At 45.6% G+C, this 27,347-nt stretch overlaps 1 non-coding gene and 1 pseudogene across 1 annotated transcript; both read right to left on the bottom strand.

The window, feature by feature from the left end:
* Positions 1-15,488: 15,488 nt before the first annotated feature.
* Positions 15,489-16,021, bottom strand: LOC100401639 (EKC/KEOPS complex subunit TPRKB pseudogene; annotated as a pseudogene).
* Positions 16,022-19,849: 3,828 nt separating this feature from the next.
* On the bottom strand, positions 19,850-19,979 carry LOC118143504 (U4atac minor spliceosomal RNA). Its single transcript, XR_004727710.1, has one exon. It is a non-coding gene; the product is annotated as a U4atac minor spliceosomal RNA (small nuclear RNA).
* Between the last annotated feature and the right edge of the window lie 7,368 nt (positions 19,980-27,347).

The raw sequence follows: 27,347 nt of genomic DNA, 5'->3' as shown, positions 1-27,347 counted from the left end.
TGACCAGAAATTTGTTTTAAGAGAAACGAGTCTTCACTTTAATGGTTCTGGGGAAGACATGGACTTTTCAACTAAGTGAATCAGAGTGTTCAAATCAATGTAGAATATCACAATCATTTTAGAGGTAATATGTCAATTATGAGGCCATATCGATAGTTGAGAGAATAGGCAACAATTTTAATTCAATTTAAGACTCTTAAGGAGAATTGCGTTTCTAGAGAATTTTACTTATGCTTTGCACATAATTCAGTTATTACTTTCCTACATGTGGGTTGATAAGTAGAGGGGAAAAAATAGCAAAATCTACTGTCCTTTTGAAGTTTAAAGCAAGAGATGAAATCAATGACCAAAATTCTTTTTACACCTACAAAGGGATCTGAAAATAGCTGGGAATAACCTATCTATACCCAAGAACAGAAAACTGATTCTAGACCTAACTGAAATATTTAAACAATATAATAGTTTTCTATTACCTTCCAACAGGATTCAAGATATAATTTATCCATGGGATATTAGACGGAGTCTTGTTCTGTCAGTCGGGCTGGAGTGCAGTGGCATGATCTCGGCTCACCACAACCTCTGTCTCCTGGGTTAAAGCAATTCTCCTGCCTCTCAGCCTCCCGAGTAGCTGGGATTGCAGGTATGTGCCACCATACTCGGCTAAGTTTTGTATTTTTAGTAGAAATGGGGGTTTTCACCATGTTGGCCAGGCTGGTCTCAAACTCCTGACCTCAGGTGATCTGCCCGCCTTGGCCTCCCAGAGTGGTGGATTACAGGTGTGAGCCTCTGTGCCCAGCCAATGATACATTTTTATAGTTGTCCTCCGCCACAAAACCCATTTTGTTAATAAAGCTGTAACTGCTCTATCAATCTCTGCTTACCCAAATGATGCCATTGTTTCCCAAAGTTATGGATGATCTCTTTTCAGCACTACTTCTCTCTTCACAATGCCAATTTTAAAAAAATCGCTCTGGGCACATTTTGTTCAGAGATGGCAGTTGTATTCAGGTTCCTCGATAGCTTATGAACAGCGATTGCAGTCTAGCAATAGGATCTAACGTTTCTGCCTGTTATACAAATCTTCTACCAGCTAACAATCCACAGAGGTTAGGTAACACTTTGAATTTCCAGTAGCAGCTTTTGGTTTCTTTCTGAAGTTGTTTGTTTTCCGTAGAAGTTAGGAGTTCAGATCTAAAACATACTTTCATTTGAATCCGACAAAGGTGAGAGATAAGCCCATCTCAAAGGAATGGCTGGAAAATCGTGGAGTTTTTTGGTTTGTTTTTCTTTTGTTTGTTTGTTTTTGTTTTTCTTCCAAAATGGAGGAGATAAAGACTGATTATAGCACCTGGAAGGTAGAGTGATAGGACTTGAAAAGGAAGAACAAGAATGAAATTCACATTCCAAAATGCCCATCTTCCCACAGATAAGCCAAAATGCTATGGGGTCATGCAAATAAACCATAAAAGTTGTTGAGTTGAGGCTGTCTTAGGAATTGGTAGGCCAGTGTCTAGGTGTGGTGGCTCACACATGTAATCACAGCAGTTTGGAGGCTGAGGAGGGAGGATCGATTGAGCCCAGGAGTTCAAGACCAGCCTGGCTAACATGGTGAAACCTTGTCTCTGCTAAGCACACACACACAAAAAGATTAGCTGGGCATGGTAGGGCACGCCTGTGATCCCAGTTACTCAGGAGGCTGAGGCATGAGAATCGCTTGAACCCAGGAGGCTTGAGGATCAAGTGATATATATATATACATTTAGACCTTTCCTTGAAATGCGATGAAATCTTGCATCCTTCCCCAGCACCAACTCATGCTCCTCCCTCTACCCACTCTCCCTCCCGTGGATGGTCCAGTAATGACTCCTATTATCCTATCCTATCCTATCCTTTGGAATCTCAAACTCAAATCTCAGTGACCCAACTAAATAAGGTCTTTTGTAGTAGAACTTCAATATTCTATTTGCTATTATGTTCAGCCACTGTCATTGTTTTTATTTCATAATAATTCCTGAGAAAATAACTATATGGTATTTGTTTTATTATTCACAAAGTATCAAGACACACATATTTGATGTATGAGTTCAAGCCATGAAATAAAATGTCAGCCAAACAAACACATCTTCAAATATTTAATGCGTTTCAATGAGATTTATGGGCAGAGGTTATGGAAAGGGTAGACCCTAAGTGAGTTCATCAAGGAAAAGAATTCTTGTTCTTATCCTTGGTATTAAGGGAAGAACTTCTGATGCATTTTTCAGGGATTAAATAATCTTCCTTTGTTCTATTTGGTCACCTAACAAATGAGCTCCTATTCTGCTAGAATCCTTCTAAAGAGAAATAACTCACTGATAAAGTAGGGCAGCTCACACCTGTAATCCCAGCTACTTGGGGGTCTGAGGTGGGAGGGTCACTGGAGGCTAGGAGTTTGGGACTAGCCTGGGCAACATAAGGAGACTCTGTCTCAACAAAAAGTATAGAAATTAAGGCCAGGCACAGTGACTCATGCCTGTAATCCCAGCACTTTGGGAGGCCAAGGCAGACGGATCACCTGAGGTCAGGAGTTCAAGACCAGCCTGGCCAACATGGAGAAATCCCGTCTCTACTAAAAATACAAAATTAGCCAGGCGTGGTGGGGCATCCCTCTGATCCCAGCTACTCAGAAAGCTAAGCCAGGAGAATCACTTGAACCCAGGAGGTGGAGGTTCCAGAGAGCCAAGACCGTGCCATTGCACTCTAGCCTGTGCAACAAGAACAAAACTCCATCTCAATCAGTCAATCAATGTATAGAAATTAGCCCCATGTGGTGGGGAGCACCTATGATCTTAGCTACTTGGGAGGCTGGGGCCAGTGGTTCGAGGCTACAGTGAGCTAAGATTGCAGCACTGTTCTCCAGCCTGAGTAAGAGAGTGAGACCCTCATCTCCAAAAAAAGCAAAAGCAAAACCAAGTAAGTCTCTGCTGTCCCATTCACAGTTTGGTGCCATTTCATTACATGTTTAGCCTATAATTTCAAAGACATTACTTAAAATCCTTTAAAACATCTATATGGTCAATGCAGTAGCTCACACCTATAATCCCGGCACTTTGGGAGGCTAAGGCAGGAGGATTGCTGAGCCCAGGAATCCTGAGACCAGCCTAGATAACATAGGGAGACCACAGCACTACAAAAAAAATTTTTTTAATTAGTCGAGCATGGTGGCTTGTGCCTGCAGTCCCAGCTACTTGAACCTTGAGCCAGGGAGGTAGAGGTTGCAGTGAGCCATGATTGCATCACTGTACTCCAGCCTGGGCAACAGAGTGAGACTCTGTCTCAAAAAAAAAAAAAATATTCCTTCAAATTATTAATTATGTGTGACTTTATCACTTGAGTGTTTGCTATCATCTAAAATAACTTAATGTAGTCATCTGAAAACAGCCCATTTAAGTCTGAAAACGCAGAACATTCCAGAGTCCAGGACTTTTGAGAGTCCAGGACAATTTTGAACTCCTGGATTATTTTTAATATATGACAATCTTGAATGTCTTGTATTTTTAGTTGGCCATGGCAGCAAGCAGAGCTTTTTATTAGTTTCTTGAGAAAGATGAGCATTTGGGGTGAATAGTCAACCTGGAATTTTCCACAGGGGGGCAGGCACGCTGCCCCGATGTGATGTTCATGAACAATGAATGGCATCACTTGCCAGTCTGTATGTCATTCATGAGCAAAATCCATCAACGTTACAGCCAAAGGGTCAAAGTATTCGCTTGTTTCCTTGGAGGTCCATCCTCGCTGCTCCACCCTGTACCACTTAGCATTCTTTATTCAATCACAGGAGTATATAAAGAGTTCTCCGGGCCTGGCACTGTGGCTCGCACCTATAATCCTAGCACTGCGGGAGGCCAAGAAAGGTGGACTTGAACCCAGGAGCTCAAGACCATCCTGGGCAACATGGTGAAACCAAGTATCTACTAAAAAATACAAAAATTAGGTAGGTGTGGTGGTGCATGCCTGTAATCCCAGCTACTCAGAAGGCTGAGGCTGGAGGATCACTTGATCCCGGGAGGGGGAGGCTGCAGTGAGCCAAGATCACACTACTGCACTCTAGCCTGGGCGATAGAGTGAGGAAGCAGTAATACTAAAGGAAGAAACTGAAGTCCTTCATTTGTATCCACGCTCCCTTACTCAATGTTTTGTTTGTTTTTTGAGACAGGGCCTTGCTCTGTCACCCAGGCTGAAATGCAGTGGCACAATTTTGTCTCAATGAAGCCTTCACCACCATGGTTCAAGTGATCCTCCCACCTCAGACTCCCCAGTAGCTAGGACTACAGGTGCACACTACCACACCCCATTAATTTTTTAATATTCTGTAGAGACGGGGTCTCACCATGTTGCCCAAGCTGATTGTTTATTTTACTATTATTATTTGAGATGGAGTCTCGCTCTCTTGCCCAGGCTGGAGTGCAATAGATTGATCTCAGCTCACTGTAGCCTCTGCCTTTTGGGTTCAAGCATTTCTCTTGCCTCACCCTCCTGAGTGGCTGGGATTACAGATTTTTGCCACCATGCCTGGCTAATTTTTGTATTTTTGATAGAGACAGGGATTCACCATGTTAGCTAGGCTGATCTAGAACTTCTGGCCTCAAGTGATTCACCTGCCTCGGCCTCCCAAGATGCTGGGATTACAGGTGTGAGCCGTCGTGCTAGGCCAGGTCTTGAACTCCTGAGCTCAAGTGATCTGCCCGCCTCAGCTTCCCAAAGCCCCTAGATCACAGGTGTGAACTGCCGTGCCCTGTGTACTCAATGGGATTTTATGAGCCAATCAGTTGGCCCCTTGGTACTCAGTTTTCTTGCCCATAAAATGAGAACAAGAGTGTTTGGTAGCCTGCCTGCTCCAGAGACTGCTACTAGTGCAGCATGACGTCTTCATGTACGTTTTGTTAACTATGAATCTCTATAGAAATGGTACCGATTAGCCGGGCGCGGTGGCTCACGCCTGTAACCCCAGCACTTTGGGAGGCCAAGGCGGGTGGATCACGAGGTCAAGAGATCGAGACCATCCTGGTCAACATGGCGAAACCCCGTCTCTACTAAAAATACAAAAAATTAGCTGGGTGTGGTGGCACGTGCCTGTAATCCCAGCAACTCAGGAGGCTGAGGCAGGAGAATTGCCTGAACCCAGGAGGCGGAGGTTGCGGTGAGCCAAGATCGCGCCATTGCACTCCAGCCTGGGTAACAAGAGCGAAACTCCGTCTCAAAAAAAAAAAAAAAAAAAAAAAAAAAAAAAAAAAAAAAAAAAGAAATGGTACCGATTAAATTGGTCTAAAGAAAAAAGTTTATAATATCTGAATGTATTTATGATGGCTTTAGGACTTCCCATAGTTTCAGGATTTTCTCCTCCCTGGAGCAGAAGATTTGAAGTGCAAATAATGTTACTGCCAAGTCAGCCTACGGCCTGGGCAAGGTGATGATATCTCTCTACAAACGCGGGAATCTTGCCAACAGAGGTTTGCTCCCATGACTGGTGATAGTCCAAGAATCAGCCGAGACAAATTGGTTGGCTAACTTATCATTACGCAAGAAACTTAGCTGCTCGCATGGAACCATAACTCACGCCTCTAGTCTGCTGGGAAATGCGAGACGTGTCCCCCATCCTGCCACACCACACCTTTAGATAGCCCATCCCCAATCCAATGGCATTTTTCGAAGAAGTCTGATGTTGCTTATTCACTTTTGAACAGAAGCATTTCCCAGGAAAATCCTGATTAGGTATGGGTACACTCGCCATGACCCGTACTCATGAGATGTCCTTTTTTTTTTTTTTTTTGGGGGGGGGGGCTGATCAAGAAGATTTCCAAAATATCTCCTGCCCTCAAAATGCTACTAATTCACATGCCCTTTTTTTTCTCTCCCTCCCCGGTGACTGCCTAATTTTAATAAAGGTCTGTAGGAATGATGGAAGGGCACTGGTACTTCTCTCTTTCCGATTCCTTCAAGTCATTCCCGGCGATTCGCACAGTTTTCCCGGAGACAGGTGAGGTTCAGCCCCTGAAAAGACGCAGGCAATGCAGAAAGAAGTGCCTGTGTTTTTATATTTCTGTCAGAGGTGATGTTTCAAGGTACAATCAAAGCCTTTTCAGACCTTAAGTCTTTTCGTTCCCATCAGCCAGCACGTGTCCAGCGAAGAGAGAGGGAAGAGGGAGACAGGGATGTCCAGGAAGATGAACCTTCCTACTGGCAGATCGAGAAGTTTCGGGAAAACGTACTCCAGGCTCCACACATCGTTTACTGATTCCTGGTTCGTTGGAATACAAGTAGAAAAGTACTTAGAGAAATTTATTTAAGTGTAAGATAAACGCTGATCCCGGGTCCCTCTAAGTTTCTATTGACAATAGAAAAATAGCCGCCGCAGCGCCATTTCGGTTCAATCGAAGGGATATTAGCATCCGTTTTAGGCAGGGAGAACATCCAAAAAGATCGATACGGAGGGGAGGGCGAGGCTGGGAGAGCGATCGGGAGCCGAGGGTGAGTGAGCGAGAGAGGGCGGGGAGAAGGAACGGGAACAGCGAGAGGTCCCTCGGGGGAAATGCAAACGCTGGAGAGAGGCACCAATTATGATAATTGAAGGTAATGGGGCCGAGGCGCCAAGGAGCTCCGCGCTGTTTTACATCATCCCGCCCGACCCAGACGCGCCCGCGCCCGCCCCTCCCCGGCGGGGTCCACGCCCTCCCGGCCTCTCCGGGCCCCGCCCCGGGCTGCCCGCTCACGGTTCGGGTGCCCCGCGCGCAAAGTGCGCCCCTGTCCCGCGCGTCCCAGCCGCGGTCGGCCTCCCCAACCGCCTCCTCTGTGCTGACTCAGGGAGCGCCCTCGACTTGTCTTAAAATAAAACAGGAGCACAGACACATGTGGTCTGGACAGACTCCCCTCAGGCTAGAGTCTGTAAGGACTGGAGACCTCCCCGTCCCGATCCTGGTACCAAGGTGCCCCTGTTCGCACTGTGGTTCTCAGACTCGCTCCCGCCGCAGCCCCTTCCCGCTTTGCCCCGTAACTCTAACTCGGGAAATTGAAACCAGCGTCTTAAAAATAAGCCGCGTGGGGGCCCGGGAGTGCGTGATTGTGGCGGACGGGATAGGAAAAGGTTTTATTGTTAAACTTCTGACCAAAATGTGATCTTTGAGTCACTGAATTTTAAGGAGTCAGGAGAGATGGAACAGCAGTGTTCCCTGACCTAGAGGTTCAGAGACGGACTTTAGGGGCTGGCCTCTGTATGACTGAGGTGTTTTTCAAGACTATCGGGATTTTTTTGTTTGTCCGATTGATTTCTTTTTCTTTTCTTTCTTATTTATTTTTTTACATAGAGACAGGGTCTCACTATGATGCCCCACCTGGTCTCAAACTCCTGGCTGATCCTTCTGCCTCAGCCTCCCAAAAGCCCTGGAATTACAGGCTTGAGGCACCGTATCTGGCCAATTTATTTATTTATTTTGGAGATGGTGTCTCACTCTGTCCCCCAGGCTGGAGTTCAGTGGTGCAGTCTCAGCTCACTGCAACCTCTGCCTGGGTTCAGGCAATTCTCCTGCCTCACCCTCTTGAGTAGCGGGAATTAAAGGCATGAGCCACCACCCCCGGCTAAGTTTTGTATTTTTAGTAGAGACGTGTTTTTGCCACGTTGGCCTGGCTTGTCTCGAACTCTCAACCTTAAATAATCCATCCGCCTCAGACTCCCAAAGTGCTGGGATTACAGGTGTGAGCCAACTCGTCCGGCCCAGTTGATTGTTTTCTAATTGTAAAAGTAATGGATCACTGTAAAAAACTTGGAAAATACAAAAAATATCTGTGGCTGCGGCAGGTGACAGGGAGGCTGTTCCTGAGGCAGAACCAGACAGAAGGAAGCCGTGATGAGGTGCGTCCCTGCACTCTTGGCCCAGCCTTAGCTCTGGGCTCAGTCACTTCCCAGTGTGTGGCTTCGGGCAGACTTATTTTTATTTTTATTTTTTTATTTTTAATTTTTATTTATTTATTTTTTGAGACGGAGTCTCGCTCTGTTGCCCAGGTTGGAGTGCAGTTGTGCAATCTGGGCTGACTGCAATCTCCACCTCCCTGTTTCAAGCAATTCTTCCACCCAGGCTTCCTGAGTAGCGTGCCACCACACCTAGCCAAAATTTTTTTTTCTTTTTCTTTTTAGTAGAGACGGGACATCACCATATTGGCCAGGTTGGTCTCAAACTCCTGACCTTGTGATCCGCCCACCCCGGCCTTCCAAAGTACTGGGATTACAGGTGTAAGCCACCACGTTCGACCAGGCAAACATTGTTAAACCTCTCTAGACCTTATTTTGTCACCTGTAAAATGTGACTAACAAAATGACCTCTAAGATCCCTTCTCGGTCCTGTGAAAACCTCAGAAATAAACTTTGAGTCCAAAACAAGTAGCATTAGCTTCTCCATCAAGTCAGATAAAGTGGGCTCGATCACTACTTTTCTAGAAATGCTTTAAGAAGGCCTTTAAAAAGCAGGTTTATGACTCATTTGTCTTTCATTCATGCTGTCTCTTAAAAACAGATGTGAATAATAACACAAATATTTGGCAGGTGCCAGTACACATTAAAAGCATTAAAGGTCCGTCAGAAAGTGATGACCATTCTGCTGGAGACTGCACTGATCTCCATTCTAAACGGTCAACCCAGTGGCAAGTGTGGCATCTTTAAAAGTTCTGTGATGAAACAGAGTGATCAAGCTGGTAAAAGCACTTAATAACACATTCAAACAGGGAATGTGAAGGAAGGACTTACACGATATGAAAGGAGACTTACTTTCTCTAATTGCAGAGGTCAAACAAGGGCTAGTGGGTGCCAGGGAAAAGACGCCATGTAGGTTTACGATAAGGAAGAACTTCCAGAAATTCTGTCTGAAGACAGCACAGGCTTTGGTTCCCAAGCACCAGCAGAGTCCAGCAAGAGACCATGAACCAATTGTTGGACTAAGTGACCACATAAAGTTTCTTTCAATGTCAAGATGTCATTAAAGCTACAGCTTCTAGTTTTTGTTTTTGTTTGTTTTGAAACGGAGTCTTGCTCTGTCGGCCAGGCTGGAATACAATGGCGCAATCTCAGCTCACTCCAACCTCCACCTCCTGGGCTCAAGCCAGTCTCCTGCCTCAGCCTCCTGAGTAGCTGGGATTACATATGCCTGCCACCATGCCTGGCTAATTTTTGTATTTTTAGTGGAGATGGGGTTGTGCCATGTTGGCCAGGCTGGTCTCAAACTCCTGACCTCATGATCCACTCACCTCAGCCTCCCAAAGTGCTGGGATTACAGGTGGGAGCCACCACGCCCGGCCAGCTTCTAGTTATCATTTCCTTTCATATTAGAGGTGACAATGCTGTGTAATTTTCCACAACTAGGAAAATCGGTATGCACTGAATCTCATTTACGGAGTAAGACACTATGTCAACTTTCCCGAACTATTAAAGACCAAAGATGCTCAACTGAGGAGGAAAACAAGGGCGGGTGTGCAACTCACTTCAGAATAGGCCGAGCACCAGTGCTGGCTGCGACTGCTTAAGAGGCACAAAAAAAGCATGGATGGGGCCGCCACATTCCTATGACCCAGCCCTCCCTAACCTAGCAGGCCTGCTCTTGAGTGAGTAATTACGGCAAGGGCTGCAGAGGGCAGAGGGCCCACAAAAGACAGTTGTATGCAGGATCTTAATTCACATTTAGGATCCATTTTAAACCAACAGGATTCTCCCAAACCTGCATTCCGTTTGACTCAAAGGCACTTTCTAGCTCCCTTTTCTGACCAGTCTCTAAACAATAGCTCATGGCCATTTCGTTTTGGTCAACAAATGGACAGATTTAACTTTCAATGGGATGAAAGGTAAATTCTGTTTGTTAGGCTCTACCAACCTTCCTTATAAGTCATTTCATATCATGGCAGGGCGCAGAGACTCACGCCTATAATCCCAGCACTTTGGGAGGCTGAGGCGGATAGATTACCTGGGGTCAGGAGTTCAAGACCAGCCTGGCCAACATGGTGAAACCCTGTCTTTACTAAAAATACAAAAAGTAGCCGGGCGTGGTGGTGGTTGCCTGTAATCCCAGCTGCTCAGGAGACTGAGGCAAGATAATTGCTTTAACCTGGGAGGTGGAGATTGCGGTGAGCCGAGATTGTGCTATTGCACTCCAGCCTGAGCAACAACAGCGAAACTCTGACTACAAAAAAAAAGTCATTTGATGTCATATCGTAATTCCAGACAAAAACGTGCAGAGAAAGGAGCGGGGAGAGGGAAAGGAAAGCCCAAGTCCATCTGATGTCTTTCTTTAAGGAGCAGTCAGTAGTTGATTTTCCCAGCTTTTGCTGACACCGTTCCTTGATAAGTACCTGTTGAGGTGTGCCTGGCACTGCAGGTGTACTGGACCATCCAGTAACGGGAGTAGAGTCACCCTATCACAGCCTCTTGGCTTTTCTTCTCTTGAAAACACTGTCCTGCCCAGGGCCCTCCCAAATTTTTTTCGTATCACATAGCCTGGTAGAAGAGAAGCAGCTTATGCTCCAGACCATCAAACACTCCCCCCCCTTTTTTTTTTTTTTTTTTTGAGACAGTCTCGCTCTGTTGCCCAGGGTGGAAGGAATGCAGTGGTGCAACCTCAGCTCACTGCAACCTCTGCCTCCCAGGTTCAAGCAATTCTCTTGCCTCAGCCTCCCAAGTAGCTGGGACTACAGGCACCTGCCACCACGCCCGGCTAAATTTTTTTGTATTTTTAGTAGAGACGGGGTTTCACCATGTTGGCCAGGCTGATCTCTACATCCTGACCTCGTGATCCACCCACCTCAGCTTCCCAAAGTGCTGGGATTACAGGTGTGAGCCACCACGCCCGGCCTCAAACCCTCTTTTATCAAATGTTTGGATTCTTACACATATATCATTCAGGTTACTTAAAATAATGTGTTCAAGTGAAGCCTGATGATTCATGCCTATATTCCCAGAGCTTTGGGAGGCTGGGCTGGGGAATTGCTTGAGGCCAGGAGTTAAAGACCAGACTGGGCAACATAGCAAGACCCTGTCTCTACAGAAAATATAAACATTAGCCAGGCATGGTAAGGCATTCCTGTAGTCCCTCTGTTGGGAGGCTAAGGCAGGAAGATGGTTTGAGCCCTGGAGCTCGAGGCTGCAGTGAGTTATGATCAAACCACTGCCTTCCAGCCTGGTCAGCACAGTGAGTCTCTAAATAATAATAATAAATAATAATATTGTGTTCATTCTCTAGAGAATAATCATGTCCGAGCTCTAAAGGATTGGAGCTGGAGGAAGCAAGCAAACAAACAAAAAACCCAACAGGGTAACCACTGTTTCTTAAGCTGACACTGGAACTTTGGCGTCTCTTGTTACTTTTATTTTCCAGATAATAAAATGCCTTCTTTTTTTTTTTTTTTTTTTTTGAGATGGAGTTTCGCTCCTGTTACCCAGGCTGGAGTGCAGTGGCGCGATCTCGGCTCACCGCAACCTCCGCCTCCTGGGTTCAGGCAATTCTCCTGCCTCAGCCTCCCGCAGCCCAAAGCTTTCTCTTCCATCCTCCCGCAAAGAGGGAGAGGTATTGTCGCGTGTCTTTCTCGCCCCCTTGCGGTGAGAGGGAAGCAGCGCTCAGCTGGGAAGACAACAGCCGCTGTTTGCTGTTGATAGAAAAAGCAAGGTCGTTCTAGGGAATATTTAGACTCGATATTCAAGTGACTCCGTCTCCATGTCATGCAATGACCTCAGTAAAAGAGGACTATGAGCCCTGTTACCAGAGTCGTTTGAAGGCTTCAGAAAATAATGAGCCAGATTCCCTTTGTGCATAAGGTGAGAGGAGGTGGTGTCACCTCCATCCGTACATGCGTGCCATGGAGTGCAAGAGTAACCACAGTTCTAAATAAATCACCCTTGCCTGACAGCGTGTCACCCACCAGAAGGGGGAGTTTCTATTTTGGGCCACCGAGTTCATTTCTGGGTCTTGTTAATATTTTTGAATAGAAATGTGCTAACTGAGCAGGACAAGGCATCCCTCCTAATCTCGATGATCTTTACATGGGCTTTTTTTTTCTACAAATTTACAAACTTTTTTTTTTTAATGGCTTTTCACTCTTGTCACTCACGCTGGTCTGCAGTGGTTTACTGCAACCTCTGCCTCCCAAGTTCAGGTGATTCTTCTGCCTCAGCCTCCCAAGTATCTGGGATTATGGGCTCCCAAGTAGCTGGGATTAGCCACTACCCCCAGCTAATTTTGTATTTTTAGTAGAGATGAGATTTCACCATGTTGGCCAGGCTGGTCTTGAATACAAACTCTTTTAACTGACACTGACTTTAAAAAGCAAACATTGGCCAGGCACAGTGGCTCATGTCTGTAATCCCAGCACTTTGGGAGGCTGAGGCGGGTGGATCACCTGAGGTCGGGAGTTCGAGACCAGCCTGGCCAACATGGAGAAACCCTGTCTCTACTAAAAATACAAAATTAGCCAGGCGTGGTGGCACAGGCCTGTAATCGAGCTACTCAGGAGACTGAGGCAGGAGAATTGCTTGAACCCAGGAGGTGGAAGTTGCAGTGAGTCAAGATTGTGCCATTGCACTCCAGCCTGGGTGATAGAGTGAGAACCCGTCTCAAAAAAAAAAAAAAAAAAAAAGAGGGAAAGAAAGATCACATCTGTCTCTGATTTTTACAGTTGAGGAAATGGAGACTCGGTGAAACGGCTTCCTCAAGGTCATACCAACTGCACCGAAGCTCTGGGTTCAGCACACCACTCTTCATCTCAAAGGCTGAGAAGCTGTGAAAGGCTTGTCACTGGCAAATAGTGGTTTGTTTCTCCTTGAAACGTATGGGGCAAGAAATTGTGAGGAAAGGGAGGAGAGGGGAAGGAGAGGAAGGGAGAGCCCTTATAGCTGAAACTATGGGCTGTTTTTGAGTTGGCTGAATAACGACGACTCCCAAGCTTGTCTCAGTTCCTATGAGCCTGAAGTAAGGAATTCTGGGAACGAGTTTGAGGTCATTCTTGGACTTCAGCTTTCAGTTACAGAAAGCAACTTGCCTAGGCAGCCGTCAGTGGCTGCTTCCTCCAGTGCTTCATTTTATGTGCAAGCTCCTTCTGTTTAGAGCTTGGTCTTCTCCTGTGGAAAAATGCTCTATGGGAAATTCCTGACCCTCACACCAGTCAAGAAAGTGGCTTCAATGGAAGGGATAACCCAGGACCCCTGGGGTCCATACCTGCTTCCATTTCAAGGACCATGAATGGGAGGCTCACCAATCACTGAGAACTTGGAGACAATTTTATCTTCTAGGCTGAAACCACCTTTGAACGATGATGACAGTGAGGGAAGGCTAGTGTGGCTTCTAGCCCCACAGGCTGGCTGGCTTTGCTCACACCTGCACATAGGCCAAGTTAACCATGGGAGGAATTCAGTTTATAGTTTAGGTTGGAAGCAAGAATGATAATAGTCCCTCCCTAAAACTAACCCCTTCCTTGCTCGGGGACCAAAAACTAATGAAAGGCCAAGAGTTTAAAATTATGGGAGAGTCCTGACCTCTGTTAAAATGTAGGAATAGTTTGTATAATCCCTTACGGCTCAGGAGTCCTGTGACTTCCCCAATTGCCCCTATAGATAACATCACTGCTACAGAACCTCAGATTGGTCTTTTGAGATGTTTTCCAGATATTTGCATTCTGGCAACTGACTGGCCCCACCCAGGATCATGATGCATGACTCAATCAGTCCTGTGACCACCACCCAGAGGCAGACTCGTGCATAAGAACCATTTTTCCACACCCCTGTGATTTCATCACGAACCAGTTAACAGCACCCATTTCCTAGTCCCCAGCCCAGCATACTGTCCTTGAGAAACCCTAACCCCAAGTCTTCTGGGAGATGGCTCTGAGTGACAACTCCAGCTCTTTCATGTGGCCAGCCTCAAGTTAGTTAAACTCTTGCTTTTGCTCTGTCACCAAGGCTGGAGTGCAATGGTGCAATCTCAGCCCACTGCAATTTCCGCCTCCTGGGTTCAAGCAACTCTCCTACCTCAGTCTCTTGAGTAGCTGGGATTACAGGCTCCCACCACCAATTCTCCTGCTTCAGACTCTCTAGTAACTGGAATTACAAGTGCAAACCACCATGGCTGGCTAATTTTTGTATTTTTAGTAGAGACAGAGTTTTGACATGTTGACCAGGCTAGTATCAAACTCCTGGGCTCAAATGATCTGCCCACCTTGGCCTCCCAAAGTGTTGGGATTACAGGCGTGAGCCACCGCACATGGCCTAAACTCTTTTTTTACCTCAATACTACAGTTTCAGTGAATTGGTTTAGTCTGCAGCAGGCAGGAAGAACTCATCAAGCAATTTACAAGACTAAGAACAAGGAGGGTAGCTATGACTTCCCCTGGGACCTTGCCTTCTGGGCTAGAACTAAGTGGGTTTATCCAAACCCAGCTTCTCCACCTGACCTTGCTCCTTTGAGCTCTACTGTGTTCAAGCCACAACAGCATGGTGCTTTTGCTCTGGATGAAGAGAGGCAGTGGACACAGCAGGAAGGGCCCTGGGCTGAGTGAGAGTTGCCTTCACACCAGCTGCTGCCTGGCTCTTGGTCACACTTCACTTAGCCCCATGGGTTACGAAGTTTTTAGCTACAAATTAAACTGACCTGAGAAATGGCTTCTCAGGTACCTCCTGGCTCTAGGATTTGAAGCCTGTTTTGTGCTCACACTATGTAAGATAATGAAAAGGCTATTAAAGTGGGGGCCTTGTTCTTGGTTCCTGCAGAGGCTCCAAAGACCTAGGTCACTGATTCTCCAACTTCAGCATGCATTAGAATCATCTGGAGGGTTTGGAAAATGGACTCACAGGCCCCATCCCACAGTTTATGATTTAGTGGGGTTGAGGTAGGGCCTGAGAATTTGTACTTCTTCTTCTTTTTTTTGAAGTGTTTGCAATTTTTATTCCAATTACATAAAAATAAAATATATTTAAGTAGAAGTAGAAAACTAGAAGGCACTAACAAATAATAGTAACAGTGGTTATCTTTTAAAATAATAAAAGAGGCAAGGCATGGTGGCTCATGCCTGTAATCCTAGCGCATTGGGAGGCTGAGGTGGGAGGATCGCTCAAGGTCAGGAGGTTGAGACCAGTCTGGGCAACATGGCAAGATGCCATCACTACAAAAAATAAAAATAAAATAACATTTTAATGAGCAAAGGAAAAATCAATTTATTTTGTTTTGTTTTTGAGATGGAGTTTCAGTCTGTCACCCAGGCTGGAATGCAGGGGCACGATCTAGGCTCACTGCACCCTCCACCTCCCAGGTTCAAGCAATTCTCCCAAGTAGCTGGGATCACAGGTGCACCATCACCATGCCCGGCTAATTTTTTGTATTTTTATAGAGATGGGGATTTGCCATGTTGTCTAGGCTGGTCTTGAATGCCTGAGCTCAGGTGATCGGCCCACCTTGGCCTCCCAAAGTGCTGGGATTACAGGCCCAGTGTTTTCTTTAATGCTGAAAATTTCTGCTAATATTTCTGACTTTTTGCAAAACATCCTTTGTTGACATTCTACAAATACCATCCAATAATGTTCCCAATACATTCTTCTTGTGGCGGGAGTTTATATTTCTTTTCGAATTTTGTAATATTTATTATTTCAGGAAGATTTCTCAGAGAAACCTGTTGATCTTCTACTTGAGATATTAGATATCCTTGATTTGTTTTTCTCCCTGGTTAGTATAAACAATTAGAACCGAAGTGTCATTTGCAGATACCACATTTTTTTTAATGCCTCTGAAATATTGTTATTTGGGGAAATGTTGAAAATAATTTCAGTAGCTAGAGCTGTTGTCTTCATTTCTTCCAGTTTGTAGAGGCAAGCTGCTTTCATTGCGGCCACAAATGTCTGAAATAGATTGACAGTCACTGCAGGATGTATCAATAAGCCATCAGTGGTTCCTTCCATGGCTTTCTTTCTCAAGTTCCCTGCAGTTTTTATATCTTTAAATAATATTAATAGAAAAAGGGCATGGTGGCTCATGCCTGTAATCCCAGCACTTTGGGAGACTGAGGTGGGTGGATCACCTGAGGTCAGGAGTTTGAGACCAGCCTGGCCAACATGGCAAAATCCTGTCTCTACTGAAAATACAAAAATTAACCAGGTGTGGTGATGCATACCTGTAATCCCAGCTACTCAGGAGGCTGAGGCACGAGAATCGCTTGAACCCAGGAGGCAGAGGTTGCGGTGAGCCAAGATCATGCCACTGCACTCCAGTCTGGGTGACAAAGTGAGACTCTGTCTCAAAAAAAAAAAAAAAAAAAAAATTGAAGTCACCTGTCCAGTTGCTGGTGCATCTCTTTCATGTCTTGTAAGTTCCCAGGTGATGCTGATGCTGCTGACTGGGGACCACCCTTTGAGAACCTTTGGCCTAGAGCTGGAGGCACTGAGTATTCTCCAGTTCTTGCAAGACTTGCCAAGAGATTGGAACCCTGCTCTTCCAGCAGTAAGAAGGCTCCTGCAGGCAGACACCTAACCCTGTACCTGCAACAGATTCCAACATAACCTGTTTGCTAGGGTTGGTCTCACAGAGACCATTCAATGATAACTCAGAGTGTGTGCAGTTTTCAGAGCTTCCCTTTGCTTCATTTGTTTCTCCTGACAATTCTAGGATACAAACACTGTATCTTCATTTTTGCAGAAAAGAAAGTCAAATCAAGTCTTTGATAAGTGTCATGGTCAAGACTGACGAGTGTCATGAAGCTACAAAGAGGTGGAGTGGGGACCCAGGACTCACCCAGGTCTTTTGAGTCTTCTGTGTTCTCTGTACTTTACCAAGCTGCCCTTCAATCTATTCTTCTGGTGTTTGGGGGCACTTTTTTTTGAGATGAAGTCTTGCTCTGTCACCCAGGCTAGAGTGCAGTGGTGCCATCTCGACTCACTGCAACCTCTGCCTCCGGGTTCAAGTAATTCTCCTGCCTCAGCCTCCTGAGTAGCTGGGATTACAGGTACGTGCCACCATGCCCAGCTAATTTTTTGGTATTTTCAGTAGAAATGGGGTTTCACCCTATTGGCTAGGCTGATTTCGAACTCCTGGCCTCAGGTGATCTGCCCGCCTTGGCCTCTCAATGTGCTGGGATTACAGGTGTAAGCCACCATGCCCAGCCTGGGGCACTGTTTCTAACCAGAAAATTACTTCCTGAGGTGCAAATTAGAGATCATTTTAACACATGCAAAACTATGTTATTCAGAGGGCCATTTTTCTCTGGTTCCATTGTAAAATACAGTAGAAACCTGATCTGGAAGCCCTTACTCATCATTAGAACATGGCATGGAAATGGTCTATTAATTTTCATTGTATTTCAGTCATTGTCATCAGTGGTGTTAATTTTTCTGCACTGTCCAATGTACTGGAGAAGGACTCTCTGGATACGATTGTCCAAAGATAAATTTTGATACTTAGCTCTCAGTTTTGATTTTTCAAATCTCTGATCATTTTTCATTTTCTTTCTTTTTTTTTTTTTTTTTTAGAGATGGGGTCTTGCCATGTTGCCCAGGCTGGTCTCGAACTTCTGGGCTCAAGCGATCCACCCAGTTCAGCCTCCCAAAGTGCTGAGATTACAGGCGTGAGCCACTGTGCCCCGTGCCAACTGAAGCCTCTTGAATGAGAGATTTAAAACCACGTTAATTCATCCAAGATTCTGCCCCCATCACAGCGTCCTGCATTCCTCCTCAGTGATGCTGAGAGATGCATAGGGCATCAGTTCTGACCAGAGGGAGCCTCCCAAGCCACAAGGAATGGAGACAATTGGGCTTTCTGGCCTTACAGTCAAAACCCTAACCACCCAAGCCTATTTCCCTGGGACAAGACTCTAAGGAGAGAAGAAAGGGGACATGCTGTGGCTCAAGACCGCTGGACAATGTGAAGGTTGGATAGTTGGTCTTGAACAGTGGACAGAGATGAGCCCAGAAGGGCAGTGGTGGCTGAGCAGAGGTAGGAAGAAAGGACAAAGGCTGCCCTGATGCATGACGAAGAGTCCTCCAGAGCAGGATGTCTCTCCCTTGATATCGTCCTCACTTCATTTTTTTTTTTTTTAATGGAGTCTTACTCTGTCACCCAGGCTGGAGTGCAGTGCAGTGGCATGATAATTGGCTCACTGCAACTTCTGCCTCCTGGGTTCAAGTGATTCTCCTGCCTCAGCCTCCCGAGTAGCTAGGATTACAGGTGCCCCCCACCATGACCTGCTAATTTTTTTGTACTTTTTGTACAGAGATGGGGCTTTACCACGTTGGCCAGGCTGGTCTTGAACTCCTGACCTCAGGTGATACACCCACCTCGGCCTCCCAAAGTGCTGGGATGACAGGGGTGAGCCACCACTCGTGGCCCCATTCTTGGATTTTATGCACTCCATCAATACCTTCTCACCTAAATGTGGTTGGGTAGCTTTGGTGAAAGTCCTCTTTTTCAGTGAAAAAATGATTTCAATATGTAATTTTTCATCTTACATAGTAGCACAAGAAAATGCACCACGTTCTGCAGAAATTTCAGAATTCTGAAAATAAGAGTGAGGAAAATTCAGAGGCTACAACATTCATTACCTTAAACTCCAAAAGACAAGGTTCCAACCCGAAGATTAATATTTACATATTTGCGGCTGAGTGTGGTGGCTCACAACATACCTGTAATCCCCAGTGCTTTGGGAGGCTGAGGCAGGAGAATTGCTTGAGCCCAGAAGTTTAAGACCAGCCTGGGCAACATAGTGAGACCTCATCGCTACCAAAAAATTAGCAAAAAGTGATGGCATGCACCTGTGGTCCTAGATACTTGGGAGGCTGAAGTGGGAGGATCACGTGAGCCTAGGAATTCAAGGATGCAGTGAGCTATGATTGCAACATTGCCCTCCAGCCTGGGTTTCAGAGGGAGGTGCTATCTCTCTCTCTCTCTCTCTCTTTTTTTTTTTTTTTTTTTTGAGACAGAGTTTTGCTCATGTTGCCCAGGCTGGAGTGCAATGGTGGGATCTTGGCTCTGCAACCTCCAGTGGGCACATTCTTTAAAAATTAATTAATTAAAATGATTTTTATAAACCATTTGGTAAGCTGTAAAGATCCACTGCTAGTATTCTTTTTTTTTTTTTTTTTTTTTTTTTTGGAGACGGATTTTTGCTCTTGTTACCCAGGCTGGAGTGCAATGGCGCCATCTCACCTCACCGCAACCTCTGCCCCCTGGGTTCAAGCAATTCTCCTGCCTCAGCCTCCTGAGTAGCTGGGATTACAGGCACACGCCACCATGCCCAGCTAATTTTTTGTATTTTTAGTAGAGACGGGGTTTCACCATGTTGACCAAGATGGTCTCGATCTCTTGACCTCATGATCCACCGCCTGGCCTCCCAAAGTGCTTGGATTACAGGTGTGTGCCACCGCGCCCGGCCCCCAATTGCTAGTATTCTATGAGACCAGCAGAAGAGACTGTGAATAGGAGAATGAGCTCAAAGGAAGAACAAGGGGGAGGAGCTGAAGACAGACTTCTGCTCACAGTTGTGCCTAAATGTTACCATAGCAGTCTCTGGAATATCATCTCCCCAAATACAGTTATATTGCCGGTGTTTGATGTGTTCTATCGGCAGCATTTCGGTATGACTTACTGTAAACTGAAATGTTTCCAACTCTTTGCTCATGTTCCCTGGGTTGCTCACAAACAATCTACAGATAATGCCAAGTGCTACCAGCACTTGGGATGCGAGGCCACTAGGCTACAGGCCCTCGCCCCTGCTAGGGAGCAGTTTTCTCCACCCCCGCTCCCGGGCTATGGGCACGGGAGAGAGGAAGCAGGGGTAGGAATTGCCCCTAATGAGATGCTTTTGGTTTTTTCTTTTTTTCAAAAATTGCACGAAGGTAAAGCAAAGAAAGCTGCAGTTGATACAGGCGTGTTGTGTAGACGTTTACAGTTCCACCATCACTGTGCGCTCATTGGATGGTGACGCAATCCCAGGACAAGGATGGGGGTTGCCCCTAATGTGCTTCCATTCCACTGGGGTGAGGCCCACCAAGCAAATGGTCTATTTGGAAAAACTATAAGGACATTTGCTCTCCTACCTAGAACTGACCTTTGAACTTAGAAGAAAATGAATAAACATAGAAAAAGAAAAAGAAAATGAATAAGCACAACAGAGTTAGGTTGTTACATAGTGAGGTTCGTTTTCCTCTAAAGTAACGAGTCACACCATGCATGTTGAAGTCGACACACTCTCTGTTCCCCCTTCCTGCGGTGTGTTCCCTGCTAATAACTTTATGAGCTCAGGATGAAATGTCAAGTTGAACTTCAGTGTTTGTGGCACAACCAACTATAACTCAGTTTAAGCATATTTTTAAAATTTGATTGAGTGTTTCAATTTACTCTGCACTTCCTGAGGTTCTTGGGTTAAAACAATATGATCTAATGCAATAAAAACTAGCAAGAATATCTATTTATTCTTTATTTCCAGTAGCACAAGGGCAATTGAACCTCCCCAAAGCGTGTCTAAACAGTGTTAAGAAGCCTGCGTGCTAAATGGTTTTCTCTCCTTTCTTGGTGCCTACACATTTAATTAAGAAATCCCTCGGTTTTGCAATGGCATGTTACCAGCCTGGGTGACAGAGCAAAAAAAGAAAAAAGAAAATACCCAGAGTGACGGGAGAGTGAGACTAGGAAGGGAGGGGAGGCCTCACCCGCCCCCCCCCCCCCCCCCCCCCGGGGTACTGCCGCCCAGACGTGGGCGGTGTGGAGGAACCAATCACGTGAGACTCGAGGACCATTCCGGGCAGAGGAAACGGCTGGAGATAGCAGAGCGGATCTGCACGAATCATGCTGGGTGCAGATACCTAGAGGAAGGGTGAGAGGAGCTCTGATAAGGGAGGGCACACACCGGCAGCAGGTAGGAGAAATCGGTGCAAAGTGGGGTGGAGGAGGGCAGAGGCAAGAGCTGTCAGGGAGGGCTCTGGGTCAGCTTGCCAGCTGCGGTGAGCCACCCAGTGACCCCGAATCCTCTCCAAGCTGCTGCTTTTTATTTTTATTTTTATTTTTTTTGAGACGGAGTTTTGCTCTTGTTGCCCAGCCTGGATGGAGTGCAACAGCGTGATCTTGGCTCACTGCAACCTCCGCCTCCCGGGATTAAGCGATTCTCCTGCCAAGTAGCTGGGATTACAGGGATGCACCCCCACACCCAGCTATTTTTTATATTTTTAGTAGAGACGGGGTTTCTCCATGTTGGTCAGGCTGGTGTTGAACTCCAGACCTTAGGTGATCCGCCTGCCTCAGCCTCCCAAAATGTTGGGATTACAGGCGTGAGCCACTGTGCCTGCTTCTTAGGAGAAGGCTGGTGCTGTCTATGAATCAAAACAGCTACTATGCATGCTTCGGAGGGAGCTTGGAGAAGCTGGCTGAGGACCTCAGTGTTTCCATTCTAGGGTGGCTTTGTGCCAATATATTCTGGATCCAAAATCAAGCCTCTTTGTCCATCAGGTGTCAGTACATGTATGCTACCAGATGGACTCTCAAGGCCAGTGGAGAAGCCTCCTGTGCTTCAGCCTGTGACGCTGGCCCTCTCTCCACATGTGGGTGCTGTCTACCTCCCAAACTCTGCAAAAGAAGCCACTGTCCACCCACACCCAGGTGGCACTGCAAACAAGGTCACTAGGGCAGAGGCAGAAGAGGTTTTCGAGAGGACAAAGCCAGCAGTGGCTCAGTTGTGGAGAGAAGTGAGTCACCGTAGCTCAGTAGCAGGCACGTTGTATGCACTTGCAGTGTCAGGCCTGCGCCCTGGGCGCCACCTGTATCCCTGCCAGTCATCCTACGTAGGATAAAACAAAACCCAGCCTTCTCTGGGTCAAGTTGCTTGTCCATGGCAATCAACTAGGAGGGGATAGAATGAGGGTTTGAATTCAGTAGGTCAGGCTCTTGAGACAATGTACTACATCTTCCGCGCAAAGAGGCGTGTTCATTAAGGTAAGTTCTCTGTCATTTCCCCCTTCCTAGGTCTTTAGAGGTTTCCTTGAAGTTCTGACATTTACTTTGAAATTGCAACCACCCTTCTCTTGCCCCATCCTCAGTTTCCAGGGAGGCTTCTCAGTGGTTAGGACCAGCTCGCTGAATGTAGCCCGACACTGCCACCTGGTGTTGGAGGCCCAGGACATGCCCAGTGGCCACCACAGACATGGGCTGAGACCCAGTGATCCTGATCACAGCTTGAAAAGGTTTTTTTGTGTTGTTGCTGTTGTTTCTTTCTGACTGCAAAAGAACATGCTCATTGCAAAACGTTTAAGTATGCTTGCAGGGAGTAATTGGAAAAGCCTGCTTGGACAATAGAACGTGAAGTCTACTCTGTTTTGACCTCCATAGGATCCTCTAATTGTTCTCATCCCCAAATTCCATCAGATTGTGTTTGTTTTTGTGATGACAGTATTTTTTTTTTTCTTTTTTTGAGACAGAGTCTCACTCTGTCACCCAGGCTGGAGTGCAATGGTGCGATCTCGGCTCATTGCAACCTCCACTTCTCAGGTTCAAGCAATTCTTGTGCCTCAGTCTTGTGAGTGGCTGGGACTAAAGGCATGCACCACTATGCCCGGCTAATTTTTGTATTTTTAGCACACATGGGGTTTCGCCATGTTGCCCAGTCTGGTCTCCAACTCCTGACCTCAAGTGATCTGCCTGCCTTGGCCTCCCAAAGTGCTGTGATTAGAGGTATGAGCCACCATGTGCAGCCTATTATGGTTATGGAGGATAATGGTCTTATTCTCAGGAGAGTCACACTAAAGTGTGCAGGGATATGTCCCACCATGTCTGCAATTGGCTTTCAAATGGTTTGAACAAGAGAGCAGACAGAGACAGAGAGAGAGACGTGGAGAAATAGGACCATGTTAATCACTGAATCTCAGTGGGGAATATACGAGTAGGTGCTCATTGTATAGTTCTTTAAACTTTTTATACGTTTGATATTTTTCAAAATAAGAAGTTTGATATTTTTCAACAAGCATCACTGAGTTGAGTGAGGAGAGAGAAGAGACAGCCCGAATGTCAAACATCCACACTTAAGAAAGCTGACACGAGTACCCTTCCATATGAGTGGGACTCCTAGGCGCTGCATGTTGCTGACGAGCGAACTGAATGATGTAGGTTGGATTCCAGCCTCCACCCTCAATGGCAGCATGGGATCTTGGATACGCAATCTTTCCCTGCCTGAGAAGTTCAGTGGCTCCAACCAAACAAAACATGGTGAAGCTCACACAGCATTAAATGCAGTTCACCAGAGTGATTTGCAGCAAGAACCTCCTATTATGACCATCATCAGGGATTCTTTGGAAGCAGACAAGGGGTCCCCATGAAGAATGGCTGCCAAGGCATCAATGCAGAGGCTTTGCATTTGCTCTGCAGTCTGTGTTGACCTCGTCCCCAGGCGGTTTTCCTTTTTGCTGGTTCAACTACATGGGAACAGCTCAGTTCCTTCCTATAGTGCTCGACACAGACACATTTCTCTTTCTAGGTTCTCACCTTCATTCTCTACTAGCAGCTTTTCCATCACTATTCTATTTTTACCCTAAAGCAGGAAATGCTAGCTCCTAGCAAAGCCCACATGGAAAATAACAATAGGTAAAGAGTCCCGATTAAGTTTCCCAAAGTGCCAGTTGATGTCTTCTCTTTCAGGGTTGGGGCAGGCGCGTGTGGAAGAAGTAGAATGAAAAGATCCTACCAGGATCGTGGGAACCAGAGAGCGCCACTATTTCTGAAGTTAATGGCTTCAGTCACCTGGTAAATTCTTCTGGGAGACCTGCATTTAACCAAAGTAAATGTTGAAAAAATGTTGCAATTAGTTCACAGCATTGGAAACCCCACTGAGGGAAAGCAGGGAAAGGGATTTTGTAATGAAGCCTCTCCTTCCCCAGACCTGCACCTTTTGTCCCAGGCCTGTCTGCAGGGCTCCACAGTTATGACCTCATTCCTGTGAGATTTCTTGAAGGAAATTCACACTGTGTTCAAACTGGAAATGGTTTTTTGCACATTTAAAAGAGGACCCTGGGCCAGATGCAGTGTTTCTCACGCCTGTAATCCCAGCACTTTGGATAGCTGAGGCAGGTGGATCACCTGCGGTCAGGAGTTTGAGACCAGTCTGGCTAAGTGGTGAAACTCCATCTCTACAAAAACACATTAGCCGGGCCTAATGGTGGGTGCCTGAAATCCCAGCTACTTGGGAGGCTGAGGCAGGAGAATCGCTTGAATTCAGGGGGCAGAGGCTGCAGTAAGCTGAGATGGTTGCAGTGAGCTCAAACCTGGGAGGCAGAGGTTGCAGTCAGCCCAGGCTGCACTCCAGCCTGGGGAACAGAGACTCCGTTAAAAAAAAAGAAAAAATCATTAACTAGGCAGCCTATAGTGCTATAGAATACTTATTTCTCACATCTAGCTGTAATTTTTATACCCTTTAACCAATTAACTGATCAATTTCTCCCTATCCCCAGCCTCTAATAACCACTTTCTACTTCTATCATATCAATTTCTTTAGGTTCTGCATATGAGAAGCATGCATCTTTCTGTTTCTGGCTTATTTACTTAATGTCCTCCAGGGAATGACATGATTTCATTTTTCTAATGGCCAAATAGTATTCCATTGTGTACCACGCTTTTATTCATCCTGTGACAGACACTTCAGCTGATTCCCTATCTCAGCTACTGTGAATAGTGTGAATAGTAAACATGGGGTTGCAGATATCTCTTTGATATACTGCTTTTCTTTCCTTTCGGTATAGGAAATGCCAAGAATGGAATTGCTGGATCATAGGGTAGTTTTATTTGTAGTTTTGGTTTTGTTTTTGCTTTTTCAGACAGTGTCTTGCTGTGTCGCCCAGGCTAGAGTGCAGTGTCATGATCTCAGCTCACTGCCATCTCTGTCTCCTGGGTTCAAGCAATTCTCTTGCATCAGCCTCCCGAGTAGCTGGGATTATGGGCATGCACCACTGTGGCTGGCCCTATTTGTAGTTTAAGGAACCTCCATACTGCTCTCCATATGGTCTGTAGTAGTGACACATCCCACCAAAAGTGACTGAGTTCCCTTTCCTCCAGTCCTTGCCAGTATGTTGTCATCTGATAAGACATTTGAGAATAGTCAAAGTGGAGTATTCTGTGTTTTGATTTCCATTTTCCTGATTAATGGTACTGAGCATTCTTTTTTTCATACCACTGTATTTTAGACAGTACCTTTGGAACTTTGATACTTGTGAAACAGATACAGACAAGTGTGGCCTGAAATTACTCTGACATTTTAAAAGCGAGGGCCCTCACCAACATGATCGTATTTTCAGTTTTCACTTTAACAGTTTTAGCTCACAAAGGTAATACAATGTCAAGGCATCAAAATGTGGGGGCAAAAAGTGAAATTTAAAAGGCTTATCAATAAATATCTGTTGATTCTCCAACATGTGTTGATTCTTTTAGGTGATGGGGATACATAAAACAAAAATGACAAAAATCAGTGTGCTTACATTCTGTTGTCCCAAGCCTTTGAAATGCCTAAAAGTGTAAGAAACAGTTCATACTAGCACACCTACATATGCTGATCAAACTGGGTACTTAACAAGACATCTTAAAAAAGGAAGATGCTCGTTTATGGGGGGAAAAATGGCATCAAGTGCCCGTTCAATCTTCCCATCCATTGCAAAGGCAGGCAATTCTTACATCCTAGCTATTTTCAGATTAGGTGTGGGTAGTCCAGATGTTCTATTAGTGACACAGCTTAGAATGTGAATGAGTGTCTGGTTCCTGTTCTAAAAACCAGAAAGGGTCTGGTTGGATGTCAAGGCATCTTCTGAACCACACACAGTTCAGTCCCACCTAGTGAAACCAGGACGATCTCCAACCCCCATGCCTCACTCAATCCTAGCCTCAGAAACAGTTTCACTTCCTACCAGTCCATCTCCCCAAGACTGTCATATCAGAAGAAGCGTCTCATTTCTCATTGGCTTATTTACTCCTAAATAAGCTCATAAGAGGCTATGATTACTGGTTCAGTTGGTTACTGTTGCTCAGAGACCACATTTCATAATGCTAACAATTCAAGACGGGTTTGCAGTTATGTTTTGGTGACCAATTGTAAAGTGTAATAATTTCTTTTTTAAAAAAAATGCTATTTGCTGTTCCTTTTCTATCTCCCAAGGTGAAGGGACCAAAATTAAAACGAAGAAAAAAAATTCAGTAACCTCTTGACATCTTCACAAGTTTGGATTCTGTCCAAAGCCCTTTAAACATTCAGAATTCACTCAATACATCTGCTATGTACCAGGCAGTGTTTTTTAGAAGAAAACAAGTGAAGAAATAAGTGATGGAGGGTGCTTCTAGATGGTCTGAGCCATCAGGGAAGGCTTTTTAAAAAAAGGAAATGAAGTCTCACTAAGGCTGGTCTCAAACTGGAGCTCAAGCAATCCTTCCACCTCAGCCTCCCAAGTGCTAGGATTACAAGGGTGGGCCACCGCACCTGGCCCTGGAAAGGCATCTTGGAGGAGACTGATGAACAGGCAGCATGTTGTGACAATTTCTACCAAGAGCTTTCCAGGCAGAGGAAATGCAGACTGCAAGGAGACTGCAGTGATGAAAATGTGGCAATATTCAGGGGCTTGAACATGTCAGCATGGCAGGAGCTCGGGGTTTTGCTCTGAGTGGGAATCACTGCAGATTTAGGAACATAACAGCCCAGTGTCTACATTTCACTCTGCTGGCCGAATGGAGAACAGGTGTGTACATGCACGGGCAGGGTGGAGAGGACCTTGGGACGTTTGAGTAGAAGCAGAGGTTAGGAGGTTGTGGCAGGGGTTTGGTTCAAAGATGATTGTGGATTGGACTAGAAAGGTAAACACTAGGGAAATACATTTTCAAAGGCAGAGCTTGTGGGTCTTGATGGATTCAATACAGTGTTAGAGAGAGAAAAAAAGGATGACTTGATGTGGATTTTGGGCAACTGGAAGGATGGTGGCAATTACTAAAAAAACTGAAAGACGAGAATAATTTGAGGCACAAACCATGAGTTCTGAAGCAGATGCCATGTTAAGAAAAGCATCTAAGTGGACTGTTTTTGGGAACTCAAGAGAGATCAGGGCTGGAGATAATCTTGATGTAAAGTAGCACATGCAAGGGATTTTGAGTCAAGAGCCTGGATGAGATCATCTAGGCAGGCTGCACTTCAGGGCACTGTCAAAGGTCACTATCAGAAAAAGGAGGATACTGCAAATTAGAGCAGGACCTAAAGAATCCCCTTTACACCATAATTTTCACTAAAATGGTGCACTTAATAAATGAAAAACTACTGAAATACACTAAAATTTTAGCAGTAATCTGGCAAATTTCCTTACTCAA

This window comes from Callithrix jacchus, chromosome 7, assembly GCF_049354715.1.
Source record: "Callithrix jacchus isolate 240 chromosome 7, calJac240_pri, whole genome shotgun sequence".
In the NCBI taxonomy this organism is placed as follows: domain Eukaryota; kingdom Metazoa; phylum Chordata; class Mammalia; order Primates; family Cebidae; genus Callithrix; species Callithrix jacchus.
The sequence above is the reverse complement of the archived record's forward strand: the minus strand, read 5'-3'. Positions and strand labels throughout refer to the sequence as shown.